We start from the raw sequence: 24,378 nt of genomic DNA on the forward strand, positions 1-24,378 counted from the left end.
AACACTCAGGTTTGCCATAAATCAGAGAACATTCAGCTCCTGTGTCCTCCAGTGTCGGGCCACATTGTACATTCATGGGAGACCAATGAATTACTAATTCTACATGTGGCCTCTGGCCCCTGCCATGTCTCCCAAGGTGGGGGCCTTGACCACCCCCCATGTCAAGTTGCAATGACAGTCATCCTCCTGTAGGGGTGGGGGCCCAGGAGGATCCTGAGTACTGTCCCCCAGGAAGTCTTGCAGGGCCACAGGCCAGACATGGGGCTTTGTCTCCGGCTTCCATGTCCTTGGCCTCAGTGGCTGGAACTGTTGTCTGGCTTTAATTAGTGCCACAGTTTAACAAGATTCTATTGGACTGCTCATCAAGTTTTTCTTTCACTACCTCTGCCTTTATCAAATCAAGTCACATTTGGGTCCTTGAGACCTTCACAGAGCCCTTTGCACCTCCTCTTTTAGTCTTAGCTCATACTTCCTTCTGTGCTTTTATTGTTTCTACATCCCCAGATCTGCTAATGTACGAGTAGCCTCACTTATGGGTTGCCCTATGTGGGGGGCAAGAATAGTCACTAGGGAGGGAAAGACAGATGGGAAGCTGTATGTAGCACCAGATTTCTCATTCCTGTGGTGAAAACAACTCATTGGAGCCTTGGGGTTGCATACTATAGATGACATTTTTCATGTCCAATTCCTGTAACACCTGCTGGAGTTCTGCATACGTTTTCCAACTAGTGGAGAAATACGATAAATCACCCTGATTAGTCCATACAGTCATGATGGCTGCTGCCAGCCAAGTGCCTGATTCCCTGAGGTGTGACAGGCATTTTGCAACTGCTGACGGAGTGAAGGGTGAGTTGTCAGGGAAGTCAGTGTACCCATTTCAGAACCCAACATAGCAATGGCCCCCTTACACCCCCATATCCCAGAGATGCAAAAGTCATGTAGGCAGATGTTATGATGGCTTCTGCCTAAATTGGATACTCATGTCCACAAGCTCATCCTGGGTAAAAGGGTGGAGAATTGTGTGCTCCACACCCTGGGGAGGGGGAGGCTCCTCCCCCTGAGGAGCCCACAGTTGTTGTTTTATTATTTTCTTAATTACAACCAGGTGGGTCTTTAATACAGGAGAGGCTGGTGCCTCGGGTGGTGGCCTCAGCAACAGGTCAGCCCTCGACCACACTCTCTCTTCCTCTCCCAGCATCTCCTTTACCACTTCTGGGGATAAAGGCACCGTCCTTTCCTCTCCCTCCCCCACGTCCTCCTGCAACACTGATTCTCCTGTTGCCTCCTCCCTTGCTGCTAACATATCTTCCCAGAGTGTGACCTGTCTTCTCAATAACTGTCTCTCTTTCTTAAGGGCATCCCATTGGTCATTGCCCAGCTCTTCCAGGAGATGCCAAAGTGTGTCTCTCTCCTCAGTAACCCTTTCCACTATCTTATGAACAGACATCCTACAATTTCAGCTGCTACACAGCCACTCAGGGCTTCTAGGCAGTCTCCTATCTGATGGAGGGCTAATTCCACAGCTTCTGTTGTGTCCACCCTTCCCCAATTCTGGGGTAGGCCCCACCCCTCTAGGACATACTTTACCCTAGATCAGTTTCCCTCTAGGGTCTCCCCAAGACGATGTCTCATGGATAGGGGGTTTCCAGGTGAATCCACACTCTACAACACTGCAGTTACTGGGGCCTCCTTGCCATTCACAGGAGCAGTCAGCCCTAGCATCACACCCATGAAGACATATTTCAGGTTCAGAGGTCCTGCCAACTGCCACCAGGTTTAACTCTGGGGGGAAAATATTTTCCAAACCCGGGGCAAAATACCTTTGAAACTGAAATCAGTCAAAGGGAAAAATAAAGTGGGAGAAACCCATTTATTGCCTACAATCATTCATCTACTTCTGCTTGCTCATGTCTTTTATGACCCAGCTGCTAAAGGTACTCCACCCAGCCTCTCTGGTCCAGATATGCCCTCACTCATCCTTGTTATTACCTACTGATATGGAGATTAACTACCTCTCTCCACCCCTTGGAAACACCTGTTGATATGTAGATGCACTAACACTAACGGTAGGTGAGAGATTCTGGAAATACTGCAATTTTACCCACAATTACCAATGTGAATACCAAGAAATAGTGAGCATCTAGTTCAAATAGAGATTTCTAAGTAAACCATTATATTCCTCAAATTATACCCTACTTTTTGAATGTTATAAATAATCCTTATACTTCCTTAAATATTCATATTAGGCATAGAGGTTTTAAAAGGAGGAATTTACCCTGCATCGTTCATAAGATATTCTTAGTTAGGGTATTACTTTGAAAATGGCTAACCATTCCTTTAACCTTTACAGCAACATTCCTATTACCACATTGGTTATCATCTTATTATTACCTAAAATAAAACTAAAATGAAATGGTGTGCATACTTTGAATCTGATCTATTGCCAAAAGCAGTCCAAAGGGATCTGTTTCCTTAGTTCTTAATTTGCTAGAAAACATAAAGATACAAGATAAAGCTGTGTTTCAATTAAATATCAAAGACATTTAAAGTCATTAGATTAGTGTAGACCACACAGGGCTCTTACGAAGAAACTTTTGAAAAATATGTCATGATAAATCCCCTAAAATGTATTGACTTTGCCAGCCTTAGTCCACATGGCAGATCTTCCATTCTGCAACCAGACTGTTTCATGTAGAGATTAACCCAGTGATCCTGCACTTGAAAGAGAATGCTCCAGGACTTAATTTATATTCAAGCCTCACTGATCTTTGGGGAAAGGCTGGGTAATCCATACAAACTGCCAAGTGATGAAACCAAGAGCCAAAATGGAAATGACAAAACTATCACTACTTTAACTACTTTTGGAAATAAAACTAAATAGAAATTGGTTAAAATAAATACGCTGCTGTGAATTCATTAAGCATTATGATGGAAAAGAATAAACATTCTCATGGTAGCAGAAATCTTTGGCTGTTAAATTAATATCTTCGGGTCATAGCCACTGACTATAAGGCTCCCCAGTGTTTGTAATTATATTTAAACATTTATTAAAAAACGGGGAAGTGTTATTATTTTTAAACATTGTAGCAGAAAAAATTCCCCTTAATAAAACAGTTTAAAAAATAAAAACACATTGTATCAATGCAATGTGATGTGTGACTTCAGTAAATGAAACTCCTCTTGTAATACATCTATGATACAATTATATGGTATCTATTCAATACACATAAAACACAGATACAAGGAAACAATTATCCAGTTTTATAAAATGATATCTTGAAGCATATAAAGTTGAAATTACATGAATTATATAAAATGTAAAAAGTAGTTGGTATTGTAAATTGTAGCATATGGATAAATTAGTGTATCTCCAAATATACATGTAAACAAAATATTTTATACTTTTCTTTTTTTCTAAAGTATCACTTTCTTTGTGACATATACTTACAATGCTAAAAATTTCTCAGAAAACATTTTAGAAACCTATCATACATAAACTTTGAGAAAACATGTGCCAGGTATATTTGAATTTTACAAAATGATAGAAGATGAATGAGTTACTCCATCAAAGAACTTGAAAAATAGTGGGACAGAAAGATTTACATATACATGGTGATCCACAATCCAAGGAATGATTGGTAAATTGATATGATAAGGACATAAACAATGTGGTACCACTGATGGTGAGTGGGATTCCAGGCTGGGGGAATGCTATACAGAGAAAGGTAGGGGATTCCTGTTTTAGATTCAAGCGTGGCTGGAAACCAGAGTGTGAGTTTGTGTTTATATCCATATATGCCTCAATGATCTCACATCTGTTTATAGAAGTGAAATTATAATAGACTAAGGAGTTAAAACATTTAATCAAAGTCATGGCCCTTCTTGAAAACCAGTTCCTACCAAAAGCTTGTTAAGTTGCCGTCCTCATCACTTATGTGAGTTTACAGCTATACCACATTGAACAATAGATGTTCATGTCTGCTGATCAATATGGATTCATGCCATGCTATGTTAGTCACACCTTCCTTTTCTCAGAAGCTGACCAGTCCATCTAAACGTTGCCATAAGTAATTTGTGTACAGACAAGAGACAGAGTAGAACAATAGGTCACTCTTTTTTGTTCTGTGAATTTGTAAGTCATCTGTCCCTAGTATAAGGCCAAGCTCAGAGCTTCTCATATTCACCAACTGGTGGTCATCCAGACAATGGTTAAGAGGCATTAGACAGAAATAAGGCGAGTGGTATTTAAAATGGAAAACTAGTTAACTTTCTTGATATCTCTATTGTGATATAAGACCCTAAAATATCTATTTCTTAAATAACATTTACCTGGTTACTGATTAAGTTAATTTCAAATATTTCAAGAATCATGGGATCTATGTTTGTTTGTTGTCTGTTTCTAACTTACAAAATGTATGTAGATTAAAAACATTTAAGTCTGTAGGAAATTAGGAAATTAGAATTCTACAAGGCATCACCTCATTGCCTACTTTTTTTTTTTTGAGAGGGCATCTCTCATATTTATTGATCAAATGGTTGTTAACAACAATAAAATTCTGTAAGGGGGGACAATGCTCAATGCACAATCATTAATCCATCTCAAGCCTAATTCTCATCAGTCTCCAATCTTCTGAAGCATAACGAACAAGTTCTTACATGGTGAACGAATTCTTACATGGTGAACAGTACAAGGGCATTCATCACAGAAACTTTCGGTTTTGATCACGCATTATGAACTATAAACAATCAGGTCAAATATGAATATTCGTTTGATTTTTATACTTGATTTATATGTGGATCCCACATTTCTGCCTTTATTATTATTATTATTTTTATTTTTAATAAAATGCTGAAGTGGTAGGTAGATGCAAGATAAAGGTAGAAAACATAGTTTAGTGTTGTAAGAGAGCAATTGTAGATGATCAGGTGTGTGCCTGTAGACTATGTGTTAACCCAAGCTAGACAAGGGCATTAAAACATCCACGGATGCAGAAGATTTCTCTCAAAAAGGGGGGGGTGAGGTTCTAAGCCTCACCACTGTTGATCCCCAATTTCTCACCTGATGGCCCCCCTGCAACTGTGCCTGTCTTAGGTTGTTCCTCCCTTGAGGAATCTTACCCGTCTCTGGCTAACCAGTCATCTTCCGGGGCCATACAGGGAGATGTAAAGTTGGTAAGTGAGAGAGAAGCCATATTGTTTGAAAAAGTTAGCTTTTTACTTCTTTGCAGATTTATGCCCTGTGGCTTCTATTGTCTACTTTTGAAGAAGCTCTGATAAAAGTATAAAGCTTGATTCCTTTTCTAACATTACCCTTTCTTCCAATCCTTCCTTAGTGAATTTTTGCATAGGCTTTTCCTATGTGAAACATTTGCTGATCATCTTTTGTATGTCTTAGTAACATGACTTCGCTTAAGAGAATTATTAACTACTTTTAAATTTTAGTATAAGCACTTAAATTAGTAGGTTTGTTATAATTTCAAGCTTTGTATAAATTTGTATGTTTCACTTTATAATGTATATAGGATGTACAGGAAAAAAAAATCCTTGCTGCTACTAGAAATTCCCACATGCTAAGCAATTTCGTCACAAATAAATGTTTCTACACTTCTGATTCTTAGCATCTATCTTTGTACCTTCCAGTGAGAACTACAGAGATACTCAATAGGATCGGAAGCCTTTTGAAGTGAGAGTGCTTCAATCTTTATTTCAGCAATATGGTAGTAGTTTATCGTGAGTTAGGCACTATCCAGGTTATGGGGAGCTAGTAGGGCATGCAGAAGCTCTGCCCCTATAGAAGAACTTATATTCTATTGCAGGGAAGGAATTAATTTGCCTTGTGTTCTTTCTACACCATTTTGGTGTGTGGGGGGGATAAGTTATACCTCTGTGTGTGTATATGTAGAGAGAGATTGAGAGAAAGGCAGAGAATTAATATTTAATTTCTGTAGATTATTCCATCCAATAATATTTCAATAGCACATTTAGAACTATTTAACATAAATTTTGGAGCCTATTTTAAACTACTGTTAGCTTGCTTTATTATTTCATATGGAAGCTACTCTGCTTTGCTGCTATGAAGTTTGACTACTATCCACATCCCTGGGTCCCAGAGTTTCTCTCACATTAACATCAGTTCAGTTGCTCTTGGAAAGCCACAGCTCTCCTACCATCTCTGAACATTATTCACATTCACTTGCCTTAAAAAAAATGTCTTTTTCAATTGGCCTATAGGCTGTCATTCCTCTCAAAGTGATGTTTAGGCTCTATTCAAAATTCTGTCTTTTTAGCTCTCAATAGTGTAGAAATAAGACTTACTGATCTTCAGATTGGAATCTTGTCCAGTATAATTTGTGTTCATTCGTTTATTCACTGAAAAAGAAAAATTAAAATCAGTCACTTTGCAAAATTAATATTGGAGTCCCCAATCATACAATTATAGAATTATTAGGAACACATAAATTTCTGAAATCATCTGAGTGAAAACATGAAAATAATGTGCAACTCTATTCTGCTTAAAGGAAAAAAATATATACATTGAGTCCCTAGAAATGAATATTGAATATTTTAAGCAGAAGAATCTAAAGTGTATCAGTGAAATCTGTAATTCCTCATGAGTTAAAAAATTAAGATGGTTTTACTAGTTTAGACAGCAAAGTATTAATTAAAACAAAACCATAAATGATATAAAAGATATAAAATTTAAGTCAATGATAAAAATATTAATTTATAAGAATCCTAATTATTAAAACTAAGATCTTTTGTTTATAAAAATTTCAGGCAATCAATGTCCCCTCACTCCCTGACATTATCTCTAAATGTAATTGAAGATCAGATGATAATGCAGATTAATTGATTTACTGGTTATCTTAATATATTTCTGCCTTTCCCATCACACTTAATATTTTATCAGAATAGAATCTTGACATATTTAGTCATGATTCTATACACTGTACTTAGCATGGTGTCTTGAGTCCATAAAAGAAGCTTAATAGACATTCAGTGAATGAATAATAACATGAATTTTAAAAAATTGGTTGTTTCCAAAGTGAAACAGTCAGTATAAATTCTGAACATCTGTATAAAATACAGGCACATGATATTATTTTAATAGTTTATTGAAAATTCACTGTACAATTGCTTTCTGTAGAAACTCAGGATACAAGATATTTAAGTCAGAATTCGGTTAGCAGACATTCATTCCAAAGTCTCATAGAGACATTGTTTTTAAAGCCATGACATATAAACAAGTGGGAAATAAACCCTGTTACTATTTGTATACAAGGCAAAGTAACTGCTGAAACAGATGCAGGGCATCGATAGAAGAGAAGTTTATGAGTATGTGTGTCTGTCAGTCTGTGGAAGCATTAGGAAGATAAACAAAACAAAGTAAATTTGCTTGCTTACTCCATGCTTGATGTCACTTATTGTTCAGTGAGATTAATTTTATTGCTTTACTATAGTTTGTATTTGTCCACCCCCAAAAAAGGTAAATTACTGAAAATAATTCACAATAATGTGTCATTTAACATTCAAGGATCCAATAAACTCATGATGCAAGAAGTAATTTCAATGACAACGTTAATATTTTTCTTTGAATTACATGACTACCTTTGAAAAAGAGACAATTACCAAAAACTTAGGAAAGACTTTATTTTAAAGTAGGTTATAATCTAAATAGTACTCTAAACAAAATAAGACTTCTACAACTTACGGCAAATGTCTAAAATTACATTAAGCTGGATCAATTTTTTTCCTCTCAATTTAAAGTGTTAATTCTTTCTCAGGAGATATTACAATTATCTATGATCTTATGTATTTGAAGACTCTAAAAGAAGACTTGATTGAAAATAAAGACTTGGGAGTCCTCACAGGCGAGTGAGAGTGTAATTTCCCAGGTAGGATCTGTGGAGCTAGAAGAGAGGAAGTGCAGAATAGAGAGCAAAGAACCCCCCACACAGAAGGGTCAGCCTGAACCCCTTTGGTCCCATTAAACTGCTGAAAAAAGTCCCTTATACATTTGGTCAAATCACAAGTCTGCCCTCAAAGTAATATTCTGTCTTACAGAAATGAAGACTATGATGTATAATTATAAGATTAAGAGTATTAATGTATATTTACAGAAACTACAAACACTTTGAGCCATTCTTGTCACCAACGTTATAATAAAGACTAATATGTTTATGTATGCATGAGCACTAACATAATTATTTTGATATATTTGTTTTAGATTTTTCTCAACATCTGTTAAACTAATCCATGTGAATTTTGTTTAAAGTAATTATTTTATTAGAAATAATCATATAAAATATAACTCAGAAGCACTTAATCTCTGTAATATGTATAAAGAACTTTGTTAAGAGTCATAAATAAAATGGCACATATATGAGATATATGCAACATGTATTTTTTTCTACATATGGAAATTGACTTATTATTACATGCTCATTGCTTTCCAGAAGAAAGGTTTCTCTACAGTTCAATAAAATTTCATTAAGTGGAGGAAGTATCTAATTTGTCATCATTCAATTGAGAAATTCCAGTCAAAGCCTAAAGTCAGTATTTAAAAGTCTATTTTAGTTTCAATAATAGTAGCCTAATGTTGCTGATTCATTATGCATTTGGCTTTAACTTAAAATTTATGTTAAATTATATCTTTTGCAATAATAGTATATAGTTTTTCATCAGATCCAGTTTAGGTCATTTTGAGGAGTTCTCTGTACCTGTGATTGTGGTTATTAGCCAAATATTTTCAATTCTCCCTTCTAGTCACATTTTGGATTTGCGTTTTCTTATTTTCTTATTAATTATTGTATTGCTTAATTATGGCTAATGAGAACATTACTGCCAGACTGAGCATTTAATTATCTTTTAAGTCTTTCAAAACATCCTTTTATCCTTTGTCATGGCAACTAGCAATACTTAAGATTGCACCTACTCCATAATCCTGAGGGAATTCTTTGTCCATCTATGATGAGAAAAGTTTGACCAAGAAATAAATTTTAATGATTTTAAGCCACTAAGATCTTGAAAATTTTTGTTACTGTAGCATAATTCAGCCATTCCTTAGTGATACAGAAATTGGTACCTAGAGAGGGAATGCTACTGTAACAAAAGTACTACAGACCATTTGGCAAGCAGAACAAAAAGTATAATTCAAGGATTGGAGAATGCAATTTGTATTTCAGTGGCAAACCGTTTGGTAAGATTATTGCCTGCCATTGTGTTAAAAGCAAATAATGTGCCTAAGGAGGTATATTCCAAAAGAGAGTAAATAGAATGCTAGTACCCTTTGTTCTGTACTATTGACTACATTAACAAAGCACTGCAAGGAATAGACAAATGTGGGAAATAATTGGCTGCTGTTATAAAGAAAAATAAAAAGCAATAGATGGTCCAAAGATTTGGTAACTTAGTAAATTGGAAGAGGCAACTGCCTCTCATCTAGTGTTTGAAATATAAAACAGAGGTTTTGAGCAACAAAATCTTAGAACTTAACCTTTTACATCATTGAAATAAAAAGTATAGTAGTCACATTTACACTTATATATTCATTGCTAAAAGCTCATAATTATTTCATGTGGTACCCAGGAAATTCTTTTAGAAGAAATATTTATGGCTGTCCTTCTGAAGACTAGTAGACCCAATGCACCATACTTTTTTTCAAATTATAGAGAGCTGTGTCTCCAAACAAATAAAAATACTCTGTAATTGTTGCCACATGAAACCCATTAGAAGCTAGAATGAGCTAAGTTTGTGGGGAGCACCAAAAAAAAGTGTACATGTGGATTAAACAGTATGTGACTTAAAATTTAAAACAACCCTTGGTTCAATGCCAAGGTATGAAACCGTATTTAGAATTCATGAAGAAACTGGCATCTGTCTCCTTGACTTCCTACTCTCTGGCTTGGAGCACAAAGTGGATAAGGCTTTTGATTGTTTCCTTTTAAAGGGAGGGGGTGGGAGGCAGGTAATGAATTTTGAATGTGGGAATGCAGGTGAATGAAGGTTTTAATAATGAGAAAGGACAACTCCAGTAGTCATTGGTACTGTTTACCAAGTATTAAAGACTGAAACATGATCAAGCCTTTGATGACTGACACAGGCAAGTATGTTAGTTTGGTGAATTCTCCATTCCCAATGAAATCAACCTCCCAAGGTCTATGTAAAACATGAAAATTAAGGCCTATGTACTATGACATGATTACAGTACATTCCATATTGTTGAGGAAATGGGTTAGGGTTCAAGGTTTCCTTATGTTGGGTTTCCAAATATGACCTAGTGTTGTATTATGGTGAAGAAGTCAAATGTTTCTTCTGGTATTACTGTGAAGGAAAGCCTTAGTAAACTCCAGAATTTAAAGACTGGGAGGGCCAGGATCCCTTACCTTATTTGTGCAGGTATCAGTTAGATTCTGAGCACTAAATCTTCTGGTACAATCTTTGTGACTTGGCCTTTGTAGGCTGAGAATTCCCATATTATGATTGGAGAGGTTGTTATATTTTTCTTAAGTATTTAGTAAGTTACAGAGTATAATCTTAGAATTGTCATAGACCTAGGGCAAGATTAACTATAGATCAAAAAGCCCACCAAATAAATAATCTTTAATAAAAATTTTAAATCAGAAAATAAATATAAGTGGCAAGAAAAATATTCCAAAGCCACAAGAATATCTACTAGAAAATTTCATACTTCTCAGATATAAAGTTAGAACAGATTTAAAAAATCTTCAGATAGACTAACAGGAAATTGTATGAGTTTGCCCATACTAAAATAGCATTTTTACTCTTGGTAGTATGACCTTTTGTTGAAACACATTTAAAAATAAAGTATGGTAGAAAAAAGGACAACAAACCTGAGTTTGCTCAGAAAGGTAGTCTATTTCAGTTTCATCCTTTACTTAAGGAATAAAATGGCAAAGAAGTTGCAATTGTAAATGAGAGGAAGGATAGGATGTTAGATCATTTTGGAATATTTGAAGGAGCAAGAAGTCAGACTGCCTTTTATGCAACTTTTGCTCGAGGAAACATTTCTTGTTAGGCTACTGTCCATGGTGCTAGACCAGATCAGGCTAATGATGTTCACTCCCATCCGGGCCATCATTATTGCAACAATGCTGATAAAGGACATGGACAAGTTCACTGAAGCTGAAGGTATTTTAATCACCTTTCAGTAACAGTGTGTATGAAGACCTACATGTTTTAAATAACATCAATAGTATGATTCATGAATTCATTTGACACTGAATTCATGAAATTACAAAAATAATATTTTAAATCAATTTTTAGGACACTAGAATAAAGCTTAGCTAACTTGATACTCTATCTTTACATGTATGGATGAAACTTTTCCAAATGAAGGGAAAAACATGAAAAGGTCAAGAGATTTTTCTTGGTAGAGTGTTTGGTGGAAGGTACTGATGATGGCAAGACTGAAGAGAAATTTCCTACAAGAAGGAGATTACTTGTATAGAGTACCAAGATTTCTGTTTGCTATATTTTCAAAATAAATAAACACATCCTTACATGCTGTAAAAGGATAAAATTCAAAGCAGAGATGATAAAGACACATTCAGTTGGGAAAAAAATAAGTGTTTTGTTACCTGAAAATAACTTAAAACTAAAGACCAAATACTGCACATGTGAAACTAACTTAAATTTTAACAACAAAAACAAAGTAAAGACATTGGCCTGGTAAACAGTCAGCAGGACTGTCTCAGGAGTAAAAGTTCCTCTTTAGAGAAACAGAAGTGCTTGGTTTAGCCTTGAAATGATTTTGCTTTTAACACAAAGATAAAATACAGCTTTTGATTTCCAAATCTCCTAGCTACCTCGATAGAAAGTTAATGTATTACATTATTTGAGCAAATTTTCCTGAAATCTATTCCACTGAATGTAATGACATTGTTAGGATTTATTACTTTTTGTTTATTTTATTTTTTTATTAAAGTAGGCATGCATGAGCCTTATATTTTATGTATATCTGTTATGCAGCTAAACACATCAGAAACACTAATAAAATACTAATTGATAACTATTTGGGATGCCCTATTTTTGATATTTAATTTAAAACATCAAGGTTGTGGGTATTTAAGACAGTAGGCTGTCTTTATTTGAAGCCAGACTTGCTAGAATGTTCACTTAATGATTCAATAATACTTTTAGCTGCATAAAAATCATTCTTTTAAATTTTACTTGGAGGCTGTCTCCTAATTTGAAAATTAAATATACTTTTGTATCATGGGGAGTTCAGAAACAGGAATAAGATATGCCAATTAATTCATCCATTCAAAAATTACTTATTGAGGATAAGATGTTACACTAGATTCTAGGAAAGTTATTCTCGAGAAGACATAGAATTTACAGTCTAGTTGAGGAAATAGGCAAACCCTATTTCCTTGTGATACATATTTGTGATGAAGAACAAAGAGACACACTCCAAGAAAGTTTTGTATTAAAAATTTTTTCAGAGAAATTTCATTTAAATTTGGAAATTCTTGAGTTTGGACTTTTTGTTTAAAAAAATGTGGAGCATACCAGAAAAAGAGACCAGCATGAACCAAGCACTCTTGTTGGAAAAAACACTGAAGTATATAACAAGCATATTAGTGAAGGAAGTGTGGCACAAACTGACTTTGGAGCTAGGTAGGTGACGGGTGAAACAGATCCTTGACCAAAAACAAAACAAAAACACATAATAAATATATATCAATACATAATCTCAATACATAAGGCTGAGAATGTATATGTGTGTATGTATTTGTTTAAATTATAACTAAAATCTAGATTTCTACCAGTGTGGATATTAGTCCAAAAAGTACGGTTTTGGAAATGAAATACATCATGAGAGTGTTATTGTAGAAGTTTGTTTGCCTTGTTAGTAAAATGAGGAGAGAAAGAAAGGAATTCATAGGCAGCTACTTCAGAGAAATTAAGAATGTTTTCTTTTCCTTTTATACTGGGAATGAGAGAAAAGTTGCATGAGAGACTATTTCCTTACCAAGTGTTAGGTTCCATCCTTGCAACACAGCCCATGAAATAGGTGGAGCTGAAGAACTTGTTTCTCCTCAGAACAGCTTTTTGCTTACCATGTACATATCTTCAACTAGTGGGGAAAACAAAGATTTAATTATAAGTTCCTACATAGATGCACAGATTCCCTTAGGTTAAGTAGAACTCTGTGTGTGTGTGTGTGTGTGTGTGTGTGTGTGTGTGTGTGTGTGTGTACCATGCATAAGTGTCCACAAACACAGGCATTTAGGGAAACAGAAGCCTCTGCCTCTGTTTCTTAGATGGTGAGCCCTTCTTGTCCAACTTCACATAGAAGCACAAGTAGAAGCTAAAGGTGGGTATTTTTCTCTATGTGAGAAGTAAATTTCTCATCTTGACATTAAAAAACAAATACCTAACAAATATAAATTCAGATTACCTCATATTATAATAAGCCTGCTGGGAATTTTTTTCCCTTTGTTTTATTTTAGCATAAACCAGTTTCCTATGCTATGGTGGAATAGAATAGCCTCATTTCTGCCCAGCTAGGACTTATAATAATCACAAATCTGGCATGAGAATTAAAAGAATTACTTCTCACTAGACTTCTTTATACACTTAGATGCAGGGGAGACATCTACATCTCATTTTTATGAAATGGGATGTTAAAGAGAGATTTTTAGTTAAGTCTGTATTCATTTGAAATAATTTCCCCATCAACCTATCTTTATTTTCTCTATATTATTTGAGTCTCCACAACAGATTATAAACTAATTTGTATCTATTTTCTTTGTTCTTTGCATAATCTAGATGCTCAACAAATAATTTCTAAATAATCACAAATGTAACTCACAATTCTTTCCAAGATAAGACCTTTCATACTCCTAATTAGGTTTCATTCAGGGGCTACTCATTATGTGTGTTTGGGGGATTGTAGTGTGCTTCATAGACTTCTCAGATTATATTAGATCTACATAAAGAATATAGGAATGTAAATAATGCATTAGGGCTTATGCACAGTTTCTCTTGTCTCCTGACTAAATAGTTATTCTTATTATAACAAAAAAAAGTAGAGAAGCAGTGAAGTTAAATGTATGAATAACAAGGTTCCATATAAACAATTAATTTGATAAGGTTTGCAAGTCTAAATATTAGGTATAAACAAAAGACAGAATTCTATAATGCATGGCTTTATTAAGCTCTTTACATGATATAATGAATGTTACATTTCTGTGAACAAATGTTTCTGACAGTACATCTAATACTAGAGAAAAACTCAACTGAAACTTCATCAGGTCACCTGATCAATCCAGTAGCTTCTCTGAGTGAAATATGATTATAAGACTTATAAAAGTGAACAGAAAGTCATCTTTACAACAAATTCTAAAAGAGCTTTCCAAACTGTCTGGGATTTGAGCTGGGGGTTAAAAAAACAAGCATGTATCTGTTAAGACATCAGCAAAAGAATCAGCATGTCTAGAATAACAGCCAGTCCTTATTGAGCACTTACTATGTGCTACATGCACAAAATAATTCATTCCTAAAAACTCTGTGAGGAGAAAAGATGGCAGCATGAGAGGTGAGACAGAGACCTCCTCCTGAAACTGCATATAATACAAAAATATAATTAATATAACTAATCTTAAAAGAGCAACAGGAAAGAGGGTGGCACCAGACTGCACACACCTGGAGAAAAGAACAGACCTCACAGAACAGGATAAAGTGCCAAAGCCATGACCTCACAGGACCCAAGCCCTTCCCCCACCCCAGCTCACCAGCAGGAGGAAGAGGAATGGAGTGGAGAGGGAGTGAAGGACTGGGACTGCTGAACACCTAGCTCTGGAGATGTGCTCTGGGAGCATAAACCTACATTGCATGGTACTCTGGTGATTAGGGGGATTGGAAAGCTAAGACAGGCAGAATACCTGGAGAGAACTGAGATTCCAGCTGTATAGAAGTTTCACAAAAAACTAAAAATAGAAATACCATATGACCCAGTGATTCCACTACTTGGAATTTACCCAAAGAATACAACTTCTCAGATTCAGAAATCATATGCACCCCTATATTTATCTCAGCACTATTTACAATAGCCAATATATGGAAGCAACCTAAGTGTCCATCAGCAGATGAATGGATAAAGAAGAGGTGGTACATATACACAATGGAATACTATTCAGCCATAAGAAAGAAATAAATCCTACCATTTGCAACAACATGGACGGAGCTGGAGAATATAAGCCAGGTGAGGAAAGACAAGTGCAAAATGATTTCTCTCATTTGTGGAGTATAACAACAAAGCACAACCAAAGGAACAAAACATCAGCAGACTCACAGACTCCAGGAAGTGAATAGCGGTTACCAATGGGGAGGGTTGTGGGAGGGCAGGTGAGGGTGGACGGAGAAGGGGATTGAATGGTATAATGTTTAGTACACGTGGTGTGGGGGTTGACCAGGAAGACAGCGTAGCACAGAGAAGGAAAATAGTGAATCTGTGGTGTCTTACTACACTGATGGACGGTGACTGCAATGGGTTATGGGTGGGGACTTGATAATATGGGTAAATATAGAAACCACATTGTTTCTTCATGTGAAATCTTCATAAGAATGTATATCAATAATACCTTAATAAAAAGCCCTATGAGGTACACATTTGAGTATCTGTAAACTTTCTGAAAGGCAAAAAATTGAACTAATTTTTCTCAGCTGGTAGGTGTCCAAGTAAAATTCAATGAACAATGGTACCAAGGAACAGTTAGCACATCCGCATGGCTAAAGCACAGAGAAATATAGATTATATTAAAAAAATTTTAAACTACACACACACACACACACACACACACACACACACACACACACACACCTCCTACACAAAACCTATCACTGTGCATTAAATATAGCAGGTGCTTAACTAATGTGAATTAAGCAAAGTTTAAATAATTTTACTAGTTAATTTATTATGGTTTATATTTTAATACTAGTAGAATCAGGGTACTAACAGAAAAGTATTTTAAATAAAATGATACAATGTAACCAAATTTTCAAGGCAGGCAGTATTGTTCAGAAAATGTGAAAATGTGAGTTCAGCGGTCTGCTTGGTTGTCATAATTATATTTATTAACCCAGCTCTGTGACTTTCTACATGCCTGGTTTGGGAATTCTTTTTTCTCACTCTGCTTCAGCTTCCTCATTTCTAAAACAGGTACAATTTTTACACTTAATGTCAGGGATTTGGTAAGGATTAATGGATTGATTTGTGAAAAGCTCTTGGAGTAGTGCCTGGATAAATCCAAGTGCTAATAAATGTTTATTGTGAAGAAGATGATGATTATAATGTGATGAAGGTATATAGAAACATTAAAATATGGATTAGACATTCTTTGTGTCTTTAAACCATTTTGCCTAATAACTTCCTGTGATATGTTAATTTTTTTAAATTTTATATTGAGGGACACAATAAAATGCAGAAATTTTAGTGTACATCTTGATGAATTTTGATATATGTATACACTTAGGTAACCATTGCTCAGATCAAGATACCAAACATTCACTCTAATTTTCTCTCCTTTCACCTATTTCACCCATCGCTCCCCGTGCCATCCTCTAGGACAACCACTATTCTGTTCTTTGTTTTTATGAGTCTGTTTCAGTTTTATTTGTTCATTTGTTTTTAGAAAATCCACACATAAGTAAGGTCATATGGTATATGTTTTTCTATGTCTGACTCATTTAATGAAGCATAATACCCTCTAAGTCCATTCACGTTTTGCAAATGGCAAGATTTCATTCTTTTTTATGGCTGAGTAATATTTAATCTTATATATTTTTATCCATTCATCTATTGATGGACATTTAGGTTGTTTCCATATTTGGACTATTGTAAGTAATGCTGCAATAAACATAGGAAAGCCTGTATCTTTTCAAATTGGTGATTTCCTTTTCTTCAGGTAAATTCCCAGCAGTGAAATCACTGGTTCATATGGTATTTCTATTTTTTGTTTTTTGTTTTTTGTTTTTTTTGAAGATAATTATTTTTTATTGAAGGGTAGTTGACACACAGTATTACATTAGTTTCAGGGGTACAACAAAGTGATTCAACATTTATATACATGATAATTCTAGCTACCAGCTATCACCATACAAAGTTGTTACAATACTTTTACTATATTCCTTATGCTATACATTACATCCCGGTTACTTATTTATTTTACAACTGGAAGTCTATACTTTTTTGTTTTGTTTTGTTTTGTTTTGTTTTGAGAGGGAATCTCTCATATTTATTGATCAAATGGTTGTTAACAACAATAAAATTCTATATAGGGGACTCAATGCTCTATGCTCAATGCACAATCCTTTATCCACCACAAGCCTAATTTTCGTCAGTCTCCAATCTTCTGAAGCATAACGAACAAGTTCTTACATGGAGAACAAATTCTTACATAGTGAATAAGTTACATGGTGAGCAGTACAAGGGCAGTCATCACAGAAACTTTTGGTTTTGATCATGCATTATGAACTATAAACAATCAGTTCAAATATGAATATTTGTTTGATTTTTTACTTGATTTATATGTGGATACCACATTTCTCTCTTTATTATTATTATTTTTAATAAAATGCTGAAGTGGTAGGTAGAGGCAAGATAAAGGTAGAAAATATAGTTTAGTGTTGTAAGAGAGCAAATGTAGATGATCAGGTGTGTGCCTGTAGACTATGTGTTAATCCAAGCTAGGCAGGGGCAATAAAAGCTCCACGGATGCAGAAGATTTCTCTCAGAACAGGGGGGGTGAGGTTCTAAGCCTCACCTCTGTTGATCCCCAATTTCTCACTTGATTGCCCCTGCGACTGTGCCTGTCTTAGGTTGTTCCTCCCTTGAGGAAACTTACCCGTCTCTGGCTAACCAGTCATCTTCCAGGGCCATACAGGGAGATGTAAAGTTGGTAAGAGAGAGAGAAGCCTTATTGTTTGAAAAGGTTAGCTTTTTACTTCTTTGCATATTTATACCCTGTGGCTTCTATGCCCAGGATTTGTCTTGAGGTATCTTTACCACTTGGAGGAGTTATGATACTTGGTAAATTCGATATGAGGCATGAATTCTATTTAAGGGTTGTAATTAGGAAGGAACAAGAAAAGCTATAGAAGTAGCAGACAGAAGAAAACATGGGAGGATTGATTATTTCTTTGACATATCTTCTTGTAGAGTACCTTAAGCATGTATAGGTTTTAAACTACTAATTAAATTGCGCACACACATTAACATAATAGGAGTACAGTTACAGAACCAAAGCAGACCTATAATTACCAGCCATCTCCAGTGAAACCAAGAAAACCAGTTAGGCACCCTAGGCATTTGTGAAAACTTATCTATGATATGGTGGATATTGTCCAACTGTACTTGAACAGTCTAAGAGAAATCAGACAAATTAAAACAACACATTCCTGGGGACTGTTCACATCCCATAAGTTCTTTTAACAGTAGATAGTCTGCAATTGTAAGATTTTGGAGTGCTGCAATTTGCACTTCTCCTAATTCTTGGTTGAGTTCCAACAGTGTAGGTCCAGTCTAATTTGTTCTTTTACTGTATGCACAGGCCAGCTTAGATATCTCCTTCTTCATTCCCATGGCAAGTCCAGGAACCAGTGGGATGAGTGCACCTACACCTGTAGCAGTGGCTGGATCATTGTTGAGGTTTTTTGATGATCATCTTCTGGTATAAATCTTCCAGAGAGTGCTAATGTTGGAAGTTCTTCTTCATAGCGTATCTTAGTTCATATTCTGGGTAGCCAAATTAGGCTTAGATCCTCTGTATAAACACAAACAGACACTTTGCCTACACCTGTGTGTGCCCTTTATACCATTTTGTAGAACTCATTGGAGGTCACCACACAGGAACTGCTTTTTTTTTTAAGAGAAAGGAATATTATCAGAAAAATATACCTCCATAGCCGATCATCTGACACTCTTTAGTGGTCAAAATTAAGGATATTTAAAGCATGCATTAATCGTTGATTTACAGTTAGTTTTATCCTATCAGGGAGGAATCCCCCTTTTCTTTCATTCTTTTTTTTGTTATCATTTATCTACACTTACGTGATGAATATTATGTTTACAAGGCTCTCCCCTATACCAGGTCCCCCCTATAAACCCCTTTACAGTCACTGTCCATCAGCATAGGAAAATGTAGAATCACTACTTGTCTTCTCTATGTTGTACAGCCCTCCCCTTTCTCCCAGCCCCCCCATGCATGCTAATCTTAATACTCCCCTTCTTCTCTCCCCCTTATCCCTCCCTACCCACCCATCCTCACCAGTCCCTTTCCCTTTGGTACCTGTTAGTCCATTCTTGGGTTCTGTGATTCTGCTGCTTCTTTGTTCCTTCAGTTTTTCCTTTGTTCTTATACTACACAGATGAGTGAAATCACTTGGTATTTCCCTTTCTCCACTTGGCTTATTTCACTGAGCATAATACCCTCCAGCTCCACCCATGTTGCTGCAAATGGTAGGATTGGCCCTCTTCTTATGGCTGAGTAGTATTCCATTGTGTATATGTACCACATCTTCTTTATCCATTCATCTACCGATGGACATTTAGGTTGCTTCCAATTCTTGGCTATTGTAAATAGTGCTGCGATAAACATAGGGGTGCATCTGTCTTTCTCAAACTTGATTGCTGCGTTCTTAGGGTAAATTACTCGGAGTGGAATTCGTGGGTCAAATGATAAGTCTGTTTTGAGCATTTTGATGAACCTCCATACTGCTTTCCACAATGGTTGAAATAATTTACATTCCCACCAGCAGTGTAGGAGGGTTCCCCTTTCTCCACAGCCTCGCCAACATTTCTTGTTGTTTGTCTTTTGGATGGCAGCCATCCTTACTGGTGTGAGGTGATACCTCATTGTACTTTTAATTTGCATTTCTCTAATAATTAGCGATGTGGAACATCTTTTCATGTGTCTGTTGGCCATCTGTATTTCTTTTTTTGGAGAACTGTCTGTTCAGATCCTCTGCCCATGTTTTAATTGGGTTATTTGTTTTTTGTTTCTTCAGACGTGTGAGCTCTTTATATATTCTGGACGTCAAGCCTTTATCGGATCCTTCATTTACAAATGTATTCTCCCATACTGTAGGGTTCCTTTTTGTTCTGTTGATGGTGTCTTTTGCTGTACAGAAGCTTTTCAGCTTAATATAGTCCCACTTGTTCATTTTTGCTTTGTGTTTCCTTGCCCAGGGAGATAGGTTCAAGAAGAGGTCGCTCATGTTTATGTCTAAGAGGTTTTTGCCTATGTTTTTTTCCAAGAGTTTAATGGTTTCATGACTTAAATTCAGGTTTTTGATCCATTTTAAGTTTACTTTTGTATATGGGGTTAGACAATGGTCCACTTTTATTCTCCTACATGTAGCTGTCCAGTTTACCAGCACCATCTGTTGAAGAGGCTCTCATTTCACCATTGTATGTCCAGCGATCCTTTTTCAAATATTAATTGACCATATATGTTTGGTTTAATGTCTAGAGTCTCTAGTCTGTTCCACTGGTCTGTGGTTCTGTTCTTGTGCCAGTACCAAATTGTCTTGATTACTATGGCTTTATAGTAGAGCTTGAAGTTGGGGAGTGAGATCCCCCCTACTTTATTCTTCTTTCTCAGGATTGCTTTGGTTATTTGGGGTCTTTGGTGTTTCCATATGAATTTTTGAATTATTTGTTCCAGTTCATTGGAGAATGTTGCTGGTAGTTTCATAGGGATTGCATCACATCTGTATATTGCTTTGGTTAGTATGGCCATTTTGACGATATTAATTCTTCCTAGCCACGAGCATGGGATGAGTTTCCATCTGTTAGTGTCCCCTTTAATTTCTCTTAAGAGTGACTTGTAGTTTTGAGAGTATGAGTCTTTCACTTCTTTGGTTAGATTTATTCCTAGGTATTTTATTTTTTTTGATGCAATTGTGAATGGAGTTGTTTTCCTGATTTCTCTTTCTGTTGGTTCATTGTTAGTGTATAGGGAAGCCACAGATTTCTGTGTGTTAATTTTGTATCCTGCAACTTTGCTGTATTCTGATATCAGTTCTAGTAGTTTTGGGGTGGACTCTTTAGGGTTTTTTATGTACAGTATCATGTTATCTGCAAATAGTAACAGTTTAACTTCTTTACCAATCTGGATTCCTTGTATTTTTTTGTTTGTCTGATTGCGTGGCTAGGACCTCCAGTACTATGTTAAATAACAGTGAGGAGAGTGGGCATCCCTGTCTAATTCCCAATCTCAGAGGAAAAGTTTTCAGCTTCTCGCTGTTCAATATAATGTTGGCTGTGGGTTTATCATAAATGGCCTTTATTATGTTGAGGTACTCGCCCTCTATTCCCATTTTGTTCAGTTTTTATCATGAATGGTTGCTGAACTTTGTCAAATGCTTTTTCAGCATCTTTGGAGATGATTGTGTGGTTTTTGTCTTTCTTTTTGTTGATGTCATGGATGATGTTGATGGACTTTCGAATGTTGTACCATCCTTGCATCCCTGGGATGAATCCCACTTGGTCATGGTGTACGATACTTTTTATGTATTTTTGAATTCAGTTTGCTAATAATTTGCTGAGTATTTTTTGCATCTACATTCATCAGGGATATTGGTCTGTAGTTTTTTTTGGGGGGATCTTTGCCTGGTTTTGGTATTAGGGGATGTTAGCTTCATAGAATGAGTTTGGCAGTGTCCCATCCTCTTCTATTTTTTGGAAAACTTTAAGGAGAATGGGTATTATGTCTTCCATTTATGATAAAATTCCGAGGTGAATCCATCTGGCCCAGGGGTTTTGTTCTTTGCTAGTTTTTTGTTTACTGCTTCAAATTCCTTGCTGGTAATTGGTCTGTTTAGATTTTCTGCTTCTTTCTTGGTCAGTCTTGGAAGGTTGTATTTTTCTAGAAATTTGTCCATTTCTCCTAGGTTTCCCAGCTTGTTATCTTATAGGTTTTCATAGTAATCTCTAATAATTCTTTGTATTTCTGTGGGGTCCGCTGTGATTTTTCCTTTCTCATTTCTGATTCTGTTCATTTGTGTTGACTCTCTTTTCCTCTTTATAAGTGTGGCTAGAGGCTTATGTATTTTGTTTATTTTCTCGAAGAACCAGCTCTTGGTTTCATTGATTTTTGCTATTGTTTTATTCTTCTCAATTTTATTTATTTCTTTTCTGATCTTTATTATGTCCCTCCTTCTGCTGACCTTAGGCCTCATTTGTTCTTCTTTTTCCAATTTCGATAATTATGACATTAGACCATTAATTTGAGATTGTTCTTCCTTCTTTAAATATGCCTGGATTGCTATATACTTTCCTCTTAAGACTGCTTTTGCTGTGTCCCCCAGTAGTTGGGGCTTTGTGTTGTTGTTGTCATTTGTTTCCATATATTGCTGGATCTCTATTTTGATTTGGTCATTGATCCATTGATTATTTAGGAGCATGTTGTTAAGCCTTCTTGTGTTTGTGAGTCTTTTTGCTTTCTTTGTACAGTTTATTTCTAGTTTTATTCCTTTGTGGTGTGAAAAGTTGGTTCGTAGGATTTCAATCTTTTGGAATTTACTGAGGCTCTTTTTGTGGCCTAGTATGTGGTCTATTCTGGAGAATGTTCCATGTGCACTTGAGAAGAATATATATCCTGTTGCTTTTGGATGTAGAGTTCTGTACATGTCTATTAGATCCATCTGTTCTAGTGTGTTGTTCAGTGCCTCTGTGTCCTTACTTATTTTCTGTCTGGTGCATCTGTCCTTTGGAGTAAGTGGTGTGTTGAAGTCTCCTAGAATGAATGCATTGCATTCTATTTCCTCCTTTAATTCTTTTAGTATTTTTTTCACATATGTTGGTGCTCCTGTATTGGGTGCAAATATATTTATTATGGTTATATCCTCTTGTTGGACTGAGCCCTTTATCATTACATAATGTCCTTCTTTATCTTTTGTTACTTTATTTTGAAGTTTATTTTGTCTGAGACTATTATTGCAACACCTGCTTTTTTCTCTCTGTTGTTTGCATGAAATATATTTTTCCATCCCTTGACTTTAAGTCTGTGCATGTGTTTGCATTTGAGGTGAGTCTCTTGTAAGCAGCATATGGATGGGTCTTGCTTTTTTATTCATTCTATTACTCTGTGTCTTTTGATTGGTGCATTCAGTCCATTTACATTTAGGGTGATTACTGAAAGGTATGTACTTACTGCCATTGCAGGCTTTAAGTTTGTGGTTACCAAAGGTTCAAGGTTAGCTTCTTTACTATCTTACTGTCTAACTTAACTCACTTGTTGAGCTTTTATAAACACGGACTGATGATTCTTTATTTCTCTCCTTATTCCTCCTCCTCCCTTCTTCATATTTTGGGTGTTTTGTTCAGTGCTCTTTTTAGCGGTGCTCCCATCTAGAGCAGTCCCTGTAGGATACCCTGTAGAGGTGGTTTGTTGGAGGCAAATTCCCTCAACTTTTGCTTGTCTGCGAATTGTTTAATCCCTCCTTCATATTTAAATGATATTTGTGCTGCATACAGTAGTCTTGGTTTGAGGCCCTTCTGTTTCATTGCATTAAGTATATCATGCCATTCTGCTCTGGTCTGTACGGTTTCTGTTGGGAAGTCTGATGATAGCCTGATGGTTTGTCCTTTTTAGGTGACCTTTTTTTTCTCTCTGGCTGCCTTTAATACTTTGTCCTTGTCTTTGATCTTTGCCATTTTATTTATTATGTGTCTTGGTGTTGCCCTCCTTGGATCCCTTGTCATGGGAGTTCTGTGTACGTCTGTAGCCTGAGAGGCCATTTCCTTCCCTAGTTTGGGGAAGTTTTCAGCAATTATTTCTTCAAAGACACTTTCTATCCCTTTTTCTCTCCTTTTTCTGGTACCCATATAATGTGTGTATTGTTTCATTTCAATTGGTCACTCAGCTCTCTTAGTATTCTTTCATTCCTGGAGATCCTTTTATCTCTCTCTGCATCAGCTTCTCTGCGTTCCTGTTCTCTGTTTTCTAGTCCATTAATGGTCTCTTGCATCTCGTCCATTCTGTTTTGAAGTCCTTCCAGAGCTTGTTTTATTTCTGTATTCTCCCTCCTTAGTTCTTGCATATTTCTCTGCATGTCCATCAGCATGGTTATGACTTTTGTTTTGAATTCTTTTTCAGGAAGACTGGTTAAATCTATCTCCCCAGGTTCCTTCTCAGAGGAAGATGTAACAATGCTGAAGCTGTCTGGGTTAGTCTTGTCTGGATCATATATTTTTGCCTTTTCATGTTGATAGGTGCTATTGACTGTCAGCTGGGAGGGCCAAGCTTTTCACTTGCTACTGACCTTTCTTTACTGGGACAACTGAGACCCCTACTGGCTTGTAGTAGTGGGTAATTGCGTGTAGACTGGGTCTTTGTGTCTTGCCCG

General features: G+C 36.1%; 1 pseudogene; it reads left to right on the top strand.

Annotated features, from left to right (window-relative positions):
- The first annotated feature begins 773 nt into the window (after positions 1-773).
- LOC140849232 (ubiquitin-like modifier-activating enzyme 5) overlaps positions 774-24,378 on the top strand; it is a 190,588-nt pseudogene continuing 166,983 nt past the window's right edge.

This window comes from Manis javanica, chromosome 4 (genome assembly GCF_040802235.1).
Source record: "Manis javanica isolate MJ-LG chromosome 4, MJ_LKY, whole genome shotgun sequence".
Classification (NCBI taxonomy): Eukaryota; Metazoa; Chordata; class Mammalia; order Pholidota; family Manidae; genus Manis; species Manis javanica.